Source organism: Sarcophilus harrisii, chromosome 1 (genome assembly GCF_902635505.1).
Source record: "Sarcophilus harrisii chromosome 1, mSarHar1.11, whole genome shotgun sequence".
NCBI classification, from domain to species: domain Eukaryota; kingdom Metazoa; phylum Chordata; class Mammalia; order Dasyuromorphia; family Dasyuridae; genus Sarcophilus; species Sarcophilus harrisii.
Window position 1 is genome coordinate 169,311,228 of NC_045426.1, and position 14,668 is coordinate 169,325,895.

Here is a 14,668-nt window from a genome sequence, read left to right on the forward strand (position 1 = left end):
CCCAAAGATGAATTTCAGCTTTTAGTCTTGGATGTGAGAGTTCCTCTCCTACTGTAGTCCTCATAGGGCAGTTCTGGATGTGGCTCTGAGTTGTTCTCTGTAGTCTTCCCGTCATTCCTAGAAGAGAGAATCTTCTTCCCCCTCATCTCTGCCTTCTGGCTTCCTTCAAGTCTCAACTAAAATCCCACCTTCTACAGGGAAGCCTTTCCTTAATTGGAATGCCTCTGCCTCTACTCTACATGACTGGATTGTGCAGTTATACATCTTGTCTCCCTTTTGGACTGTGATCTCCTTAAGAGCAGTATTGTCTTCTGCCTTTCCTCCTATCCCTAGGGCTGAGCAAAATCCCTGATACAAAGGCACTTCATGCATATTTATTGGTTGACTTTTTGATTCTTTTAGTGGTGTGGCTTATTCTGTAGTTCTTGGTTGCCCCTAACAGGTAGATTCCAGGTAGTATTCTTTCTCTGTCTTTCTGTCTCTGTCTCTCTCTCTTTCTGTCTCTCTGCCTGTTTCTGTCTCTGTTTCTCTCTTTTTGCCTTCCTTCCTTCCTTCCTTCCTTCCTTCCTTCCTTCCTTCCTTCCTTCCTTCCTTCCTTCCTTCCTTCCTTCCTTCCTTCCTTCCTTCCTTCCTTCCTTCCTTCCTTCCTTCCTTCCTTCCTTCCTTTCTTTCTTTTCTTTCTTTCTTTCTTTCTTTCTTTCTTTCTTTCTTTCTTTCTTTCTTTCTTTCTTTCTTTCTTTCTTTCTTTCTTTCTTTCTTTCTTTCTCTTCTTCTTCCTTCTCTTCTTCTTCCTTCTTCTTCTTCTTCCTTCTTCTTCTTCCTTCCTTCCTTCCTTCCTTCCTTCCTTCCTTCCTTCCTTCTCTCTCTCTCTCTCTCTCTCTCTCTCTCTCTCTCTCTCTCTCTCTCTTTTTCTCTCATTCATCAGTATTTTTTTGGCAAGGCATTTGATTTGAAGTCAGGACCTCCTGAAGGTGTTCCATGTTTGGGGGCAAATACAGTGATACAGTGGATGGAACACCAGCCCTGAAGTCAGGAGGACATGAGTTCAAATCTAGTCCCAGACACTTAAACACTTCCTAGCTGTGTGATCCTGGGCAAGTCACTTAACCCCAATTGCCTCAGGAAAAAAACAAAACAAAAAAAAAGAGTTCATATTTGGTAGAGGGTAGAGGTCTCCCTACAGTATATTATAGCCCTAAGAATACACTACCAAATCTAATACTTTCTTTTACCAGGGCTATTCCCTTTCATTCTCTGTTATAGACAGTCTTTAAATGCACAGGTACTTGTCCAGGAATAGAGTTTCCCACAATACTTAAGGTTCATATGAATTGAATACAAATCTTGATGTTATTTTTCCCTCTTGACATCTGGGATGTGTGGCTTCTATGCAAAAGAAAACATTCTATTCTTTAGGAGCTAAGAAAGTTTGTTTATCATTTCTAAATTTGTTCTCTTAGGTGAGAGTTAGGGATTATTCAAATGACCCAAGATTATGAACAATCCTTAGCTACTACTAGTTTAACTTTAAGTGGAGGAGGCTATGATTCTCTCAGTTTCTTTTCCATCTTGCTTTTTTTGGGGGCGTTGTTGAGGCAATTGGGGTTAAATAATTTGCCCAGGGTCACACAGCTAGTAAATGTTTAGAATCTGAAGCTGGATTTGATTTGATTTGCTCCTCCTGATTCCAGGGCCAGTAGTATATCCACTGCACCCCTTCTAGCAATTTCTAGGGAATGAAAAATAGGAATGGGATGAGATGAAATGGGAATTCATTTGGGAAATTTCACATTCATGATAATCATCATCATCATTATTAATATAATTATGAATAATGTAATGTATTTACTATATAATATATATTTTATATGTATTACACAAATTATTTTTATCATTATAATACACACAATTGTAATAATATAATTATGAGTATAATTCCTTTTTATTTCAGTGGAAGTTCTAAAGGGCAGCTAGGTGGTGCAGTGGATAGCACTGGGATCAGTAAATGTGGTCTCAAACACTTACTAGCTGTGTGAGCTTGAACAAGTCACTTAATCCTGATTATCTAAAAAAAAAAAAAAGAAAAGAAAAAAAAAGAAAAAAGAAGTTCTAGATACACAGTTTTTTTTTTTTTTTTAAAGAGCATAGTAACTTTGAAATGGAAACTATAAACTTTGTACATGGCTTTTAAAAACATCCCTTTGCCACCTCCGTCCCCTCCTCCACTACAAAGAAACTTGTAGATGTCAATACCATCCATCCCATTAAGCTAAATTCATTCACTAGGTCTTTAAAGTGCAACAGACAATTAAAGCATTTAATAACACTCCCACTGGTGCTGCCCTGAAAGCTGCTTTGGTAACCTTGGGAGTTAAAGCAATTGAGAATGAAACAGGCTAAAAGTAAAGTCAATTGAGAGTTTTTCCAGAAGAAAAGGGATTCATGCTATGTGATCTCCTTGGTCAACCAAGGCACAGGAATACTTCCCAGCAATAGTCTTTGAAGAGTTCTGGGGAGCAGGAAGGAAAGCAAGATTTAAGAAGAGTGAACAAGGAGAAAGGTGACTATGTGGTACAGTGGATAGAGTGCCAAGCCCAAAGTCAGGAAGACTCATCTTCTGGAGTTCAGATGTGGTCTCAGATACTTACTGAACAAATCACTTAATCTTATTTGCCTCAGTTTCCTCATTTGTAAAATGAAATGGAGAAGGAAATGGCAAACCACTCCAGTATCTTTGCCAGGAAAATTTCAAACAGGGTCACAAAGAGTCAGAGATGACTAATAACACAACAACAACGAGAAGGGGGTGATATATTATGTGACAATTAGTGACATTTACAGAGAAAACTGTAAATAATAATAATCTGAACTAATGTAATACCTTCTTTTCAGGGAGTTCATTTTTATTATTGTTGTTGAATCATTTCAGTTATGTTTAACTGTATGAACCCATTTGAGGTTTTCTTGGCAGAGATACTAGAGTATTTTGCCATTTCCTTCTTTATCTTATAAGTGACTTGCCCAATATTATACAACCAGCAAGTTTAGACAAAATTGACTCCAGGGTGTTTTATACTCAATCTACTATGCTACCTAACTGCCCAAAATGCTCATAGTGCATTGTAAACATTACCTCACCAATCTGCCAACTTAGTATTTTTTTCTCTAAATTCATTTTATTCTCAAACTGTATACTTTAAAATTCTGCCTGCATTAGGCATTAAGAATAAATGTAATACGCTCCTTATATTTACATGGCCTATATATTCATAGGAAAGCAATTTAAATTCAAAGTGTCATCTCTTCTTATGAACTCAACAAAAAAGAAGGGAAAAGATGGATTTCTGTTTATTTTAAATTGCTGGCAGTTTATACCAAAGAATAGTTCTAGCACAAAGTCGGCACTTACTAAATGTTGGTGGATTCAATTTTGTACAAAATAAAGTTTTCTACCATTCATGTTCTATGGCCAAATTGGAAATCATATTATCAAATATAGCATTGAAAAGGACTTTCAGAGGCTACTTAGTTCAATCACCTCATTTTATTTAACTCAGGCCCAGTGACTTGCCCAAAGTCATTTAGATAATAAGTGACAGAGAAAAGATTCAACCTCATATTGAATGTGATTTAATTTCAAATTCAGTTTTCTTTCCATTAGGCCATACTGCCTTCTTTTCTTAGTTCCAACTGGAATATAAGAAGTAGAAGCTTTATTTGGTAGGTGGGGTTCAGGACTGACCCAGGATGAATTCTTTTAAGTATTTACCAAAGTCTCTTCCAAGTGAAAACTCAATTACTGCCTCTATTTTTCAATATGCTCATCTTGCTTAAGTCATTGGATGATGCCTATACTGTATTAATTTTGTAACTAGATTATGAAACTTGACTGCTGCTCTTGGTAAGTAAGCCCGGAGACTGAACTGGATCCAGTGATGGCCTCTGCTGCTATTGCTACAAATCACTTTACAAAGACTGGCCTTCTTTCTCCCTCAACCATAAACAATAAAGTCCTTCCTCTCTATCCCCAACCACTCAGAGAGTGTGGGAGAAGCACAAATAGCTGATCCACTCACTTTCAGATTTCCCTTTTCCACTCTAGCCTTCCCCAACCTTTCTTCCCCCAACCTCTTTATTTATTCTCAGAAAATCTGCCTGTTTCCCTACCCTGAGGAAAGCTGCTTTGGCTTTTAAAGGCATCCAGAATTATCATGAATAGAGCTCCTATGGTTCTGATGGATTCCAGAGTATGTGCCCGATGCTACCATGTATATAAAGGACATACTGTACTGTACAGAGAAATCTCTAGTCTCTTCTCTAGGGATTTTGCTTTACTAAAGTTTAGGATTGTGAAGGACTGGAGATGAAGAATAAAGTTTCAACATGAAGCTTTCAGAGGATACTTAGAAAGTATTTGGAATTCCATGAAAGAAAATCCTCCTTCTATCATCACAGGGTGACAAAGTTCATTTAGACAGATTAGAGGATCATAAATTTATAGATTTAGAGCTGGAAGTGATTTCAAAGACCATCTGATTCAATCCTTTCTGAAATGTTTTTTTCAGTTTTCAACATTAGCAGCAAACCCATGCCATTAAAATTGATGATGCAGTTTATTGTCTTGAAATAGGAACTGTTCTTAATGAATTAGAATAGATCTTAAGAATTAGAGAAAATACTTAAGACAAAAAAAAAAAAAGAAAAAAAAAAACAACAAAATTGAAACCTAATGGAACATATGAAATTTGTTACCCAGTGAAGAAAGAATCCTTATGAGAAATCAGTAACAGTCTTTTATCTTGTCATCTTTTTTTTTTCTCTTCTCTCTCAAAGAATGAAGTGATCTTTTGATTTCCCAATGATGAATCTGGGTGCCCTTAATTCCATCCATTTTGTTTCTTCTGGGTTCTCATTCCGTCAATTACTCCATGTATTTTTTATATCTTCAGTGTCTCTCCTTATGTTGTCTGCTTCTTTTCTGCCTATATTCTGTAACCTAGAAAATACTCTTTTCATGAACTTTTGAGCAACTATGCCCTTTTTACTGCTTTTCACCATCTGGCTACTTGAAAAGTGTAGTCTCTCTATGATCCCTCCCCTTTCTCACCACAAGTCACTCTTCAATCCTCTGCAATATAGTTTCCATTCCCATTACTTTACTGAAACTGCACTCTCCAGAGGTTACACATACTCATTAAATTACCAAAGCCTTTTCTCAAACAGCTTCTATGACTTCTCTATGCATTTTGATCCTATTGACTAGCTTCTCAACTTCTTTAGAGTAGCTCTCTCTTGGTTTTTGTGGTTTTGAACTACCAAGGGTCTTTCCCTACAATTTCCTTCCTTCTTCCTTCCTTCTTTCTTCCTTCCTCCTTTCCTTCTTTCTTCTTTCTTCCTTCCTTCCTTCCTTCCTTCCTTCCTTCCTTCCTACCTTCCTTCCTTCCTTTTTTTTTTTTTTTTTTTTTTTTTAGGGCAATTGGAGTTAAGTGACTTCCACAGGACCACACAACTAATAAATGTCTGAGGCCACATATGAACTCAAAGTCTCCTAACTCCAGGGCCAGTGCTCTATCCACTGTACCATCTAGCTGCCCTCTCATTAACTTTTATCTGGATTATTTTATAAATTTTTTTCATTATGTTATTCTCTACCTCTAGCATCATTCTAAATCCAAATGGATCCTAATGCTCAGTTCTGTGGATATTACTCTCATATTCAAATATCTCAATTGGGCTTCCATTGTTGTTTGTCCTTTGTTCTTGAAAAGGACCATGACATGAGAGAGGTAATGCCATAACTTGCAAGTGACTTGAATTTAAATAAGGGAGTTTGGTGCAAAGTCCCCTGCCTCACTTTCCCCTCCAGAACCATCTGGGTCCATTGGCCAGATATAGATGGGGATGACTGGAGATGGCCCTGGATGCAAAGGGAAACCTTGGCTTTTTTAAGTTAAAGTCTTTAACAAGTGCCAGTTTGATTGAGACAACCCTAACCCTAACTAATCAGTGATTAAGGCTAGATAAGAAATGAGGCATTCTTTCACCTAGTTTAAAAAAATCTAATCTGGGAGGGGAACACCTTCAGGGTTTCCAGCCAAAATAGTAAATATATATATATATATATATATATATATATATATATCCTATTTACATTCACTCTGAGTCTGGGGCCAAAAAATGATGAATGCTGTTTGGCCTGAGATCTATTGTTGGCTAATCTATGAGAGCCAGAGTGTGAGAGAGGCTTAAGGCATGGTCCTTAAGAAAGAAAGCTAGCTGGTAGAGCTACAGACTTGAGAGACCTTGAGAGATTTCAGGCATCAAAAATTGCATTCCTTTCAGTAGAATACCCAAAGGTATGTGGAAAGAAGAAAGGGTAAGAAAATAAAGAAAGGAAGGAAAGAAGGAAGAAGGATGGAAGGAAGGAAAAAGGGATAGAAGGAAGGAAGGTTGGAAGGAAGGAAGGAAGGAAAGAAAGATAGAAAGAAGGAAGGAAAGAAGGAAGGAAAGAAAGAAGGAAGAAAGGAGAAAAGGAGGAAGGAAGAAAGAAGGAAGGAGGAAAGGAGGAAGGAAGGAAGAAGGAAGGAAGGAAAGAAAGAAGGAAAAAAGGATAAAAGGAAGGAAGGATGGAAGGAAGGAAGGAAGGAAAGAAGGATACAAGGAAAGAAGGATGGACAAATAGATGAACTAAGGAAGAAAGAAGAAAAGAAAAAGCTACATTGTCCAAATGACGGATTCCAGTTGGGTCCCCAGTGCTAAGGCTCTACTCAGAGGCTGTTGTTTGTCCCTTGTTCCTGTCTCCCACTGTATCCAGTGTCATCTCCAGTCATCCTGATCTAGGTCTTGCCTCTAGACCCAGGTGGCTCTGGAGGAAAGAGTGAGGCTGGTGACAATCTACTAGTATGTCACGGCATCATCTCTCTGATATCATGGCTCCCATTGCCTACAGAAAGAAGGGAACATTTCTCCTTGACCCGGCCCCACCTTTTCCTTTCTTTTTCATACTCTATACCAATATGGGGGCCAATCGGAAGCACCTGGTCTTCCCCAAGCACATCTTGTGGGCTGGTTTCTCATCTCTGTGCTGTTTATTCTCTCACAGTAGCCATGGCACTGACCTAGTTTTGGCTCACACTGCTGGTCGTGGGATTGCTTTTTAGATGGTTAAGTACTTGCATGTCACAAGAAGGTAAATGACCCATTCATCTAGATATTGCTGCTGAGGGTTGTTTTGGTCAGGGGAGTGATTATCCCTCTTTATCAGAGCCAGGGAAGAAACCTTACCCAGGGCTGCATATTGCCTTGCAAATACTGAAGCTGGGGCAGTTAGGTCATACAGTGGATAGAACACCAGCCCTGGAGTCAGGAGAAACTGAGTTCAAATCCAGCCTCACACTTATTAGTCATGAGACCCCAGACAAGTCATTTAACTCTGATTACCTTCCCTCTACCACTCCCCCCAAAAGAAAGGAAAGCAGGAAAGCGTTGAAGCATAAATGAATTTTTTTGAAAATAAGCATTTGGAAGATCTGGTCTGTTGATAAACTCTTCTCCTGCAAAGTCTGATGGTCTGTTTCCTTGTTTCTGATGTGATTTATATGCATCCTAATCTTTACCAGGGTCAGCTCTGAATGGTCCAGGGCAGAAATGTATTATTTTTTCGGTATCTCTAAGAGTGGGACTCCTGTGTAAAACCTCAGTGATCTGTGTATGCTTCTAAAGGCTAAAGAGAATTGTAGTTTGTGCCTAAGGAGCTGAACTCTAGAGGCCCATAATTTGGGGATAAGAAATGAACTTCCAGCTGAGCTATTCCTAGAATCAAGTAAAAGCTTAGTAATGTCTCTCCCCCCAAAACTGTGTACATGATACACTGGAAAATTTAATCTGCATATTAACATTCTCTCCATAATTTTAAAAGTCTAGACAATTGGCAAAACAATGAAGCAAGCTCTGATCTGTGATGTTTTCCAAATTCCCAGGTGTAAATGCCCAGAAGACACAGATTCAAATCCTGCCTCTGAGATTTTGAGGAACTCATCATTCTCCTGAGCTTCCTTTTTCTCATCTCTAAAGTAAAGGATATAGACTTGATGACTTTCTAGCTCTAGTTATGCAGCCTATCACTCTCATCCAAAAGCCGAAAGACATATTTTGCTGTAGGATCTGCGTAGTGCACTAGACCTACTTCAGGGTGATAAATTTTGTGGTCTCAGTGACTCCCAAAGTACTTTTGCTGAATCTTAGAGGAGCTGAAATTTGTCTCTGTGGAGAGCATTTCTGCATTGTCCGAAGCATAGGTCATTGAAGTGCACGTTTTGCATTGAATTGACTTCAACTGAGCAGATGCTCAATAAATACTTGTTGCCCAAGCTGAATGCTTGTTGGAGCTCTGCTTTGGGGTTGGACACTTTGGGCAAGATCATGGATGCTGCTGATGGTACACATTCCACCAAAGTATTGGCAGCTGCCTCCGTACGCAGACTCAGCATTCTGGGAATTGTTTGGTAGTTAATGGAAATGAGACTCAAAAGTGAACCAGGCCCGTGCTCTCCACAGTCTGGAGAAGTTAAATGTAACTTGGAAACTTAATGCCAATCCATTAGCAGCTAGTTTCTGACTGGCAGAAATCCCAGTTCCTGCTTTTGCTGTTTCTATGACATTCACTGATTATGGGACTAATAATACATATAATTGAAAATTACTGTAAGTGCTTTGAGAATGCACTGTCAAATAATGTATTGTCATAGGCTCTAAAGAACTGAGTCAGGAAGAAAGCTGCCTTTGACAAATACTTGGTTATTCAAAATCAACATGTATGGTATTGTGAGATTTACTTCAAAAGTTTAGAAAAATGCATTAAGTGCATAAAATTAACTAAATAAAAACCACTCTGCATTTGATATCTCTCCTGTGTGTGTGTGTGTGTGTGTGTGTGTGTCTGTGTGTGTGTGTGTAAACAAACATGGTATTAATTCCTCATTTTTGTCTGGCTTTCACTAAAGTTATTATTATTTTTTTGATCCCTCTACAAATATGAGATGAGAACATGGCACTGAAATGAATCAATGCCTATGGCTTTGAAAATGAAGGTGTGTTGATGGAGTGGATTCTGTAGCAAGTGCAATGATTATTCTGCCTAGATTTTCATTTTAGCAATGAGGGTTTCTGGGGAAAATTAATAATATTCTCCAGAGACATCACTGAGCTTCTGTTACAATTCCCTGGTTTGGATTCTAAGGCAGAATGGTTCCTGACTCTTAACAAAAATTTGCATTGTGGATGGGACTCAGGTTTTTCCATCTCATTGCAGAAAAGGGGGAGTGAGGGTGGAGAGTATTGAAAGCAGCTGATGACTCTCCTTTTTGAACATGGTATTGTGACCGGAATATGAATAATTTGCTTCTTGCTCTTTTTGAAAATATGGGTTATTTTGGAACAGATAGTGCTAAAGGCAGAGTACAAATGAGAACTGGAGATGAAGCTCTTGAAAACATGCACTTGTAAACATGAGCCAGGGCTGGAGAGGACATTGGCTGTAGTGGCAGTGAGGAGCTCATTAACAATGCAAAACATATCCATTACATTTTCTAGGGAATTGTGCTTTGGATATTACATGTTATCAAAATAGGTTATAGGGAGGGGGAGGGAAGAATATCAGAACAAACTGTCACTGTCTTCCTAAATCCGTAGACAGCTAATTGAAAGGCAAGGCAGGTGGAGAAGCAGACTAGAAAAGCAGGGATTATAGACTCAGCTGAACGTTACCTCTGAGGTTACCAAATGGAACCCCTTCAATTAATAGATAAGGTAACTGAGGCACAGAGAGGGTAAGGATTTGCCCAAACTCACATGGGAGTAAATGGTAGAGCCAGATTTCAGCCTAGGTCCTCAAACTCAAAATCCAGCATTATTTCCAGGGCATAGGCCCCAAGTTCTCATCTCCTTTCTGCAATGGGAACTCTGTGAGATCTGGATATATCCCAAGGCTCATTTCTTTCCTGTTGTTGTTCATTTGCTTCAGTCCTATCATATTCTTCTTGACCCCATTTGGGGTTTTCTTGGCAAAGATACTGGAGTATTTTGCCATTTCTTTCCCCATTTGACATTGAGCTCCCCATTGAGCTCATTTGATGAGGAAGCTGAGGTACTCAAGGTTAAATGACTTGCGCAGGCTCACATAGCTAGAAGTGTTTCAGGCCAGATTTGAACACAGGAAGGTAACTTCCTTAATTCAGGGCCAGCACTCTATCCACTGTGCTACTTAGTTGCCCTCATTTCTTTCACCTTTTCTTAAAATATGATGGAACATTCATACAGAAGGCTAATCAAATAACTGGAAACTATTTCCTCAAGCAATTTTGGGTCCAGGCTAAACCAGATTATCTTCCTCTTTTAGTGTCTATCTAATACTTTCATTTTTAAAGTTGTATTTTCTAGAAATATACACCTTTTCCAAACCCCTTATATTTTCCTTTCTTGATAGCAAATTGACTCCTCTCAGTTTGCACAGATTTCTTCAGCAATTTCCCCAGAGAGGTCTCTGTATAAAGTGATGAATCTTACAATTTTATTAAGAGATTCTGCATGGCCTACCATCAACTATCCTTCAGACTGCCAACCATATACATATTCCTGGGGAATGGCTGACATTAAAATTGACTCTGGAGGAATGCCCAGATTGTGTGATTTTGATAACTTAGTGAGTAGTGATCCATTGCCTTTTGCAATGATCCCTTTTTAAAGTGCTTACAACATGTTTTAATATCTCAAGTATCCATGATTTCTTCTCAGTATTTACTCTCTCTGCTTGGGCAGATTGCAGATTCCCCCCCCCCCCACTCCCTTGTCTTGGTAGATAGCCTTTTGTGAATTGCTGAAGTCAAAAACATTAATTATCTGTTGGCTTACCATTGGGTGATATGAAACTTCTCAAACTTAGCTTGCCCAGCTTTTGGATGATAGACACCCAATTCCTCCCCAGACTTGTGCCTGAAGCTCTGCCAGATTGGTAAGACTGGTTGGAACTTGGGTAAGATCTCTGAAAATTTAGAGTCATTTCCACACTCTGATGAGAAACTAGATTGAAATTAACATGTAATCCATCAATTGACATTTATTAAACACCTACTATGTGCCAGGAGGGTAGATAGGTGATTAAGTACATAGAATGCTGGCCCTAGAGTCAGGAACATTTGTCTTCCTGAGTTCAAATATGACCCCAGATACTTGCTATTTGTATGACCCTGAGCAATTCACTTAATTTTGTTTGCCTTAGTTTCCTCATCTGTAAAATGAACTGGAGAAGAAAATGGCCAACCAACCTTCACGGTATTTTTGCCAAGAAAACCCTAAGGGAGTCACAAAGAGTTAAACACAGTTCAAAAAACTGAACAACCCAAAAAATGTGTCAGGCAGTATTCAAAATTTTAGGGATAAAAATACAAATAAAAACAAGAGCTTAAAATTTGGACATAGAAAACAACACACAAAAAAGAAGCGTAAATGGGGGAACAGAGAAAGTATCTGGTGTTACTTTTTAAGTGGGAAGGACAAAATCCAACTCTGTGCTTTCATTGGAATAGAGTTCTCCTATTGAGGAAAATCCCTCTGCTGATGCAAATTGGTGACTGCTCTACAAATTATAGTTTAAGAGAGTTGTCTGAGGCAATGAGAAATTGAATGATTTGCCCAAGATCAGTGTATGTCAAAGCTGAGAACTTGAATGACAAGTAATATCCCAATTTACTATCCTAATTTCCATTAATTTATACTCTGCAGTTATTGGTGACATTTCCACCCTTCCCTAAGAGTATAAAAGAGTACATCTATTTCCCCAAGAGTATAAGAGAATTTTATTATATTTTTGATGCATTCATGAAGGCAGAACAGGTTGACAAGATATCTTTGGGATGACAAATTGGGCTCTGTTTTGTCTCAATTGTTACCTAGCCCTTAGTCATTGAATGGATGTGGCCTCAGACAGCTTGAGACTTGGGAAAGGGAAAGACCTTAATTTAGAAAGTCCAAGGTCACATACTCACTGGCCATTGTCAGTTATTTTGATCTTTGTCTTGCCAGTGGATTCTGATGATTCTGGAGGAGAGAGTTAGACTTTGCACAGCCCTGTCTCACATGAATCCAATTCACATGCAAGTCGAGACTTCATCCTGCTGATGTAAATGGTCCTTTTCAAGAACCAAGGATGAACAACAATAAGCTGACATTCATCAGTTATGGACTTGGATGTCATAAATCTGGTTTCCTAAGATACATGACTACACTAGAGATTATTAAACAAATGAGGAAATTGAAATGAAATATCACACCAACACCTAGGCAGAAAAATGACCAATTATGATCTAGGTCCCTGCTGGATTCTTGATTCAGGGTAGCATTTAGTGTCTTGTTGTTTCCTTTCTAAAGAAAGAATCTCACCCTTAACTACAGGAGTTTATTTGATTTCTGGAGCAAGCTCCAGGATATGGAACTGTTTTTGCCCATTTCAGTGCCTGTTCACACTCAGAGAAAACTCACTAATAGAACATGAGACCTTTATTCAATTTGAGGACCAGACCCATCTTTTTTCCCCTATGCATAAGCATGGAAATATCTTTGCTTATTTATTGTTGCTGTTTGTAATGATAGATGACTATTTTATCTTCATTTTAAAAAATCACAATGATTGACAGTGGTATTTTAAGTCTTATGGGTTGACCTTGATGGGATACTTGATGAGAAAAACATGGAGAGAGGGAATGAATTAGAGCAGAAGACTGGATGAGGGGATCAGGAGTTCTGAATTCTTCAGCCCTGAATTATTGGAAAATCTCAAGCCAGTCAAGCAATCACTGCCTACTTCAGGAATTCCATTTCTGGATTAAGAATAGACACACTTTCTGGGTGCTGTGAAGAACCATGCTGATCAAGTATGAAGGTAGACAGCCTGTGAAAAGACATAGTTGTAATGCCTACTGTTGAGCCACATCACCTTTAAGCTCATTTGCACACTTCCTCCGCCATCACCACTAAAAATATAAATCTGCTGCTTCCACAGTTTCTTAGCCACGTGACTGAAATCTAACTCCTCTACCAGAGAAAGTTAAAAATATTCCCCTCCTCTGCCTCTTTCTGTGCTTTCTCTCCCATCAATTACATATTGTTACACAAAGAACAAGCAAGATGGAGAGAGAGGGAGGAAAACTTCTAAATGATAAATATTCATGAGTCTCCATAAAATATTAGTGAGGAGAAATTGATCATAACATTTTTACAGCACATATGATGCTCATTCTTCTTAGACACTTCAATTTGTGCATGCTCAACATGTACGTATAGAGGGACAGAAGATTAATTTTTATTCCATGAAGTCCGAGCTAATGTCCCCTCCCACCCCCACTCCCTTGTTACGATTTATTGCTAGGACTACCTGGCTGACTACTTTGCTCTCTAAGATTATCTAAAATAATATTTGATCTAAAATATTATCTCTTCTGATCCATTCAGTCAAAAGGGAAAGCACAAGATATTATTTCTAAAATAATCTTCTTTCACTGGGTCATCCCACTCCTGCTGAGCTGGGAATCTAAGGGTTTCATTGTATAGGAAGATCTATATAATTGGCTTGAACCAATTATTTTTTCAGTCATCTTGTGGGGTTCACCAGATTACCAGGTAAGAAACTGATATTTTTTCTCTTTGGTCATGAGCACAGCAAAAGACCAACCAGTTTTTCTTGAACTAGAGATATTAAGTAGACAATAGGGCCAATTCCATTCTCCATCACAGGTAACTTATGCTGACAGAGAAATTTTTAGGTTAATATGGTCTCTTCAGACTTAACATTTTATCTGCTGTTGTTAATATGGTCTCTTCAGTCCTGACACTTTATCTGCTGTTCCTCAGGATAGCTCCAGAGTCAAGTTTCCTACAATTGAACTGGTTGGCTGCTAAGGTATGATAGAAGGCAGAAGTTCCATTAGTAGACCTCCAATTGCTATTTTTCAGCAGCTGCTCCTATTAGCAATGATTGCTCCCAGAGACATGTCCCTTCTACCAGAATACCCAGAGATTCTTCATATAGTTGGTCCTCATTTAACTTTGTTGATTGGATGTGGAAGAGATGAACAAATTGCACATCCATTTCTCACTCCCTGCCTTTGCTCGTGTTATTATATTCCTTTTATAGGAACTCCTTTTTCTCTATTTGCAACATGACTTGGGACAGGCGACTGTCAATCACAGACTTAGATAAGGGATTCTCTCCCTCTCTATCATATCCCAGACTTTTTATCTAAGTCTGTCTTGGTCTGCTATTCATCATTTCAGCCCCCAGACAAGTCTTATTCCTTTCAGATTTAACCTCAAGGTCATTATTAAAGAATAATTCGAGTAGATTAGGAAAAGTATGGTAAAAGATATAGAGCATTATGCACTTATGTCAAACATGACATCCCAAGCATTTCCACATTCTCCCCTACCCATGCTGGCAATTCTCTTCAGTCTCCAAAACTGTGAGAAAGGAACAGGAAGTTTCCTAGCTTGGCAAAATTCTCCCAACTATCTGGAATGCTGGAAATTACTGGAATAGAGATTTATAGCAGTTTTTCCATGATTATTAATTGTTGGACATGAAACTTGAAGCTTCACTTTGATAGACAGTGCTGATTGT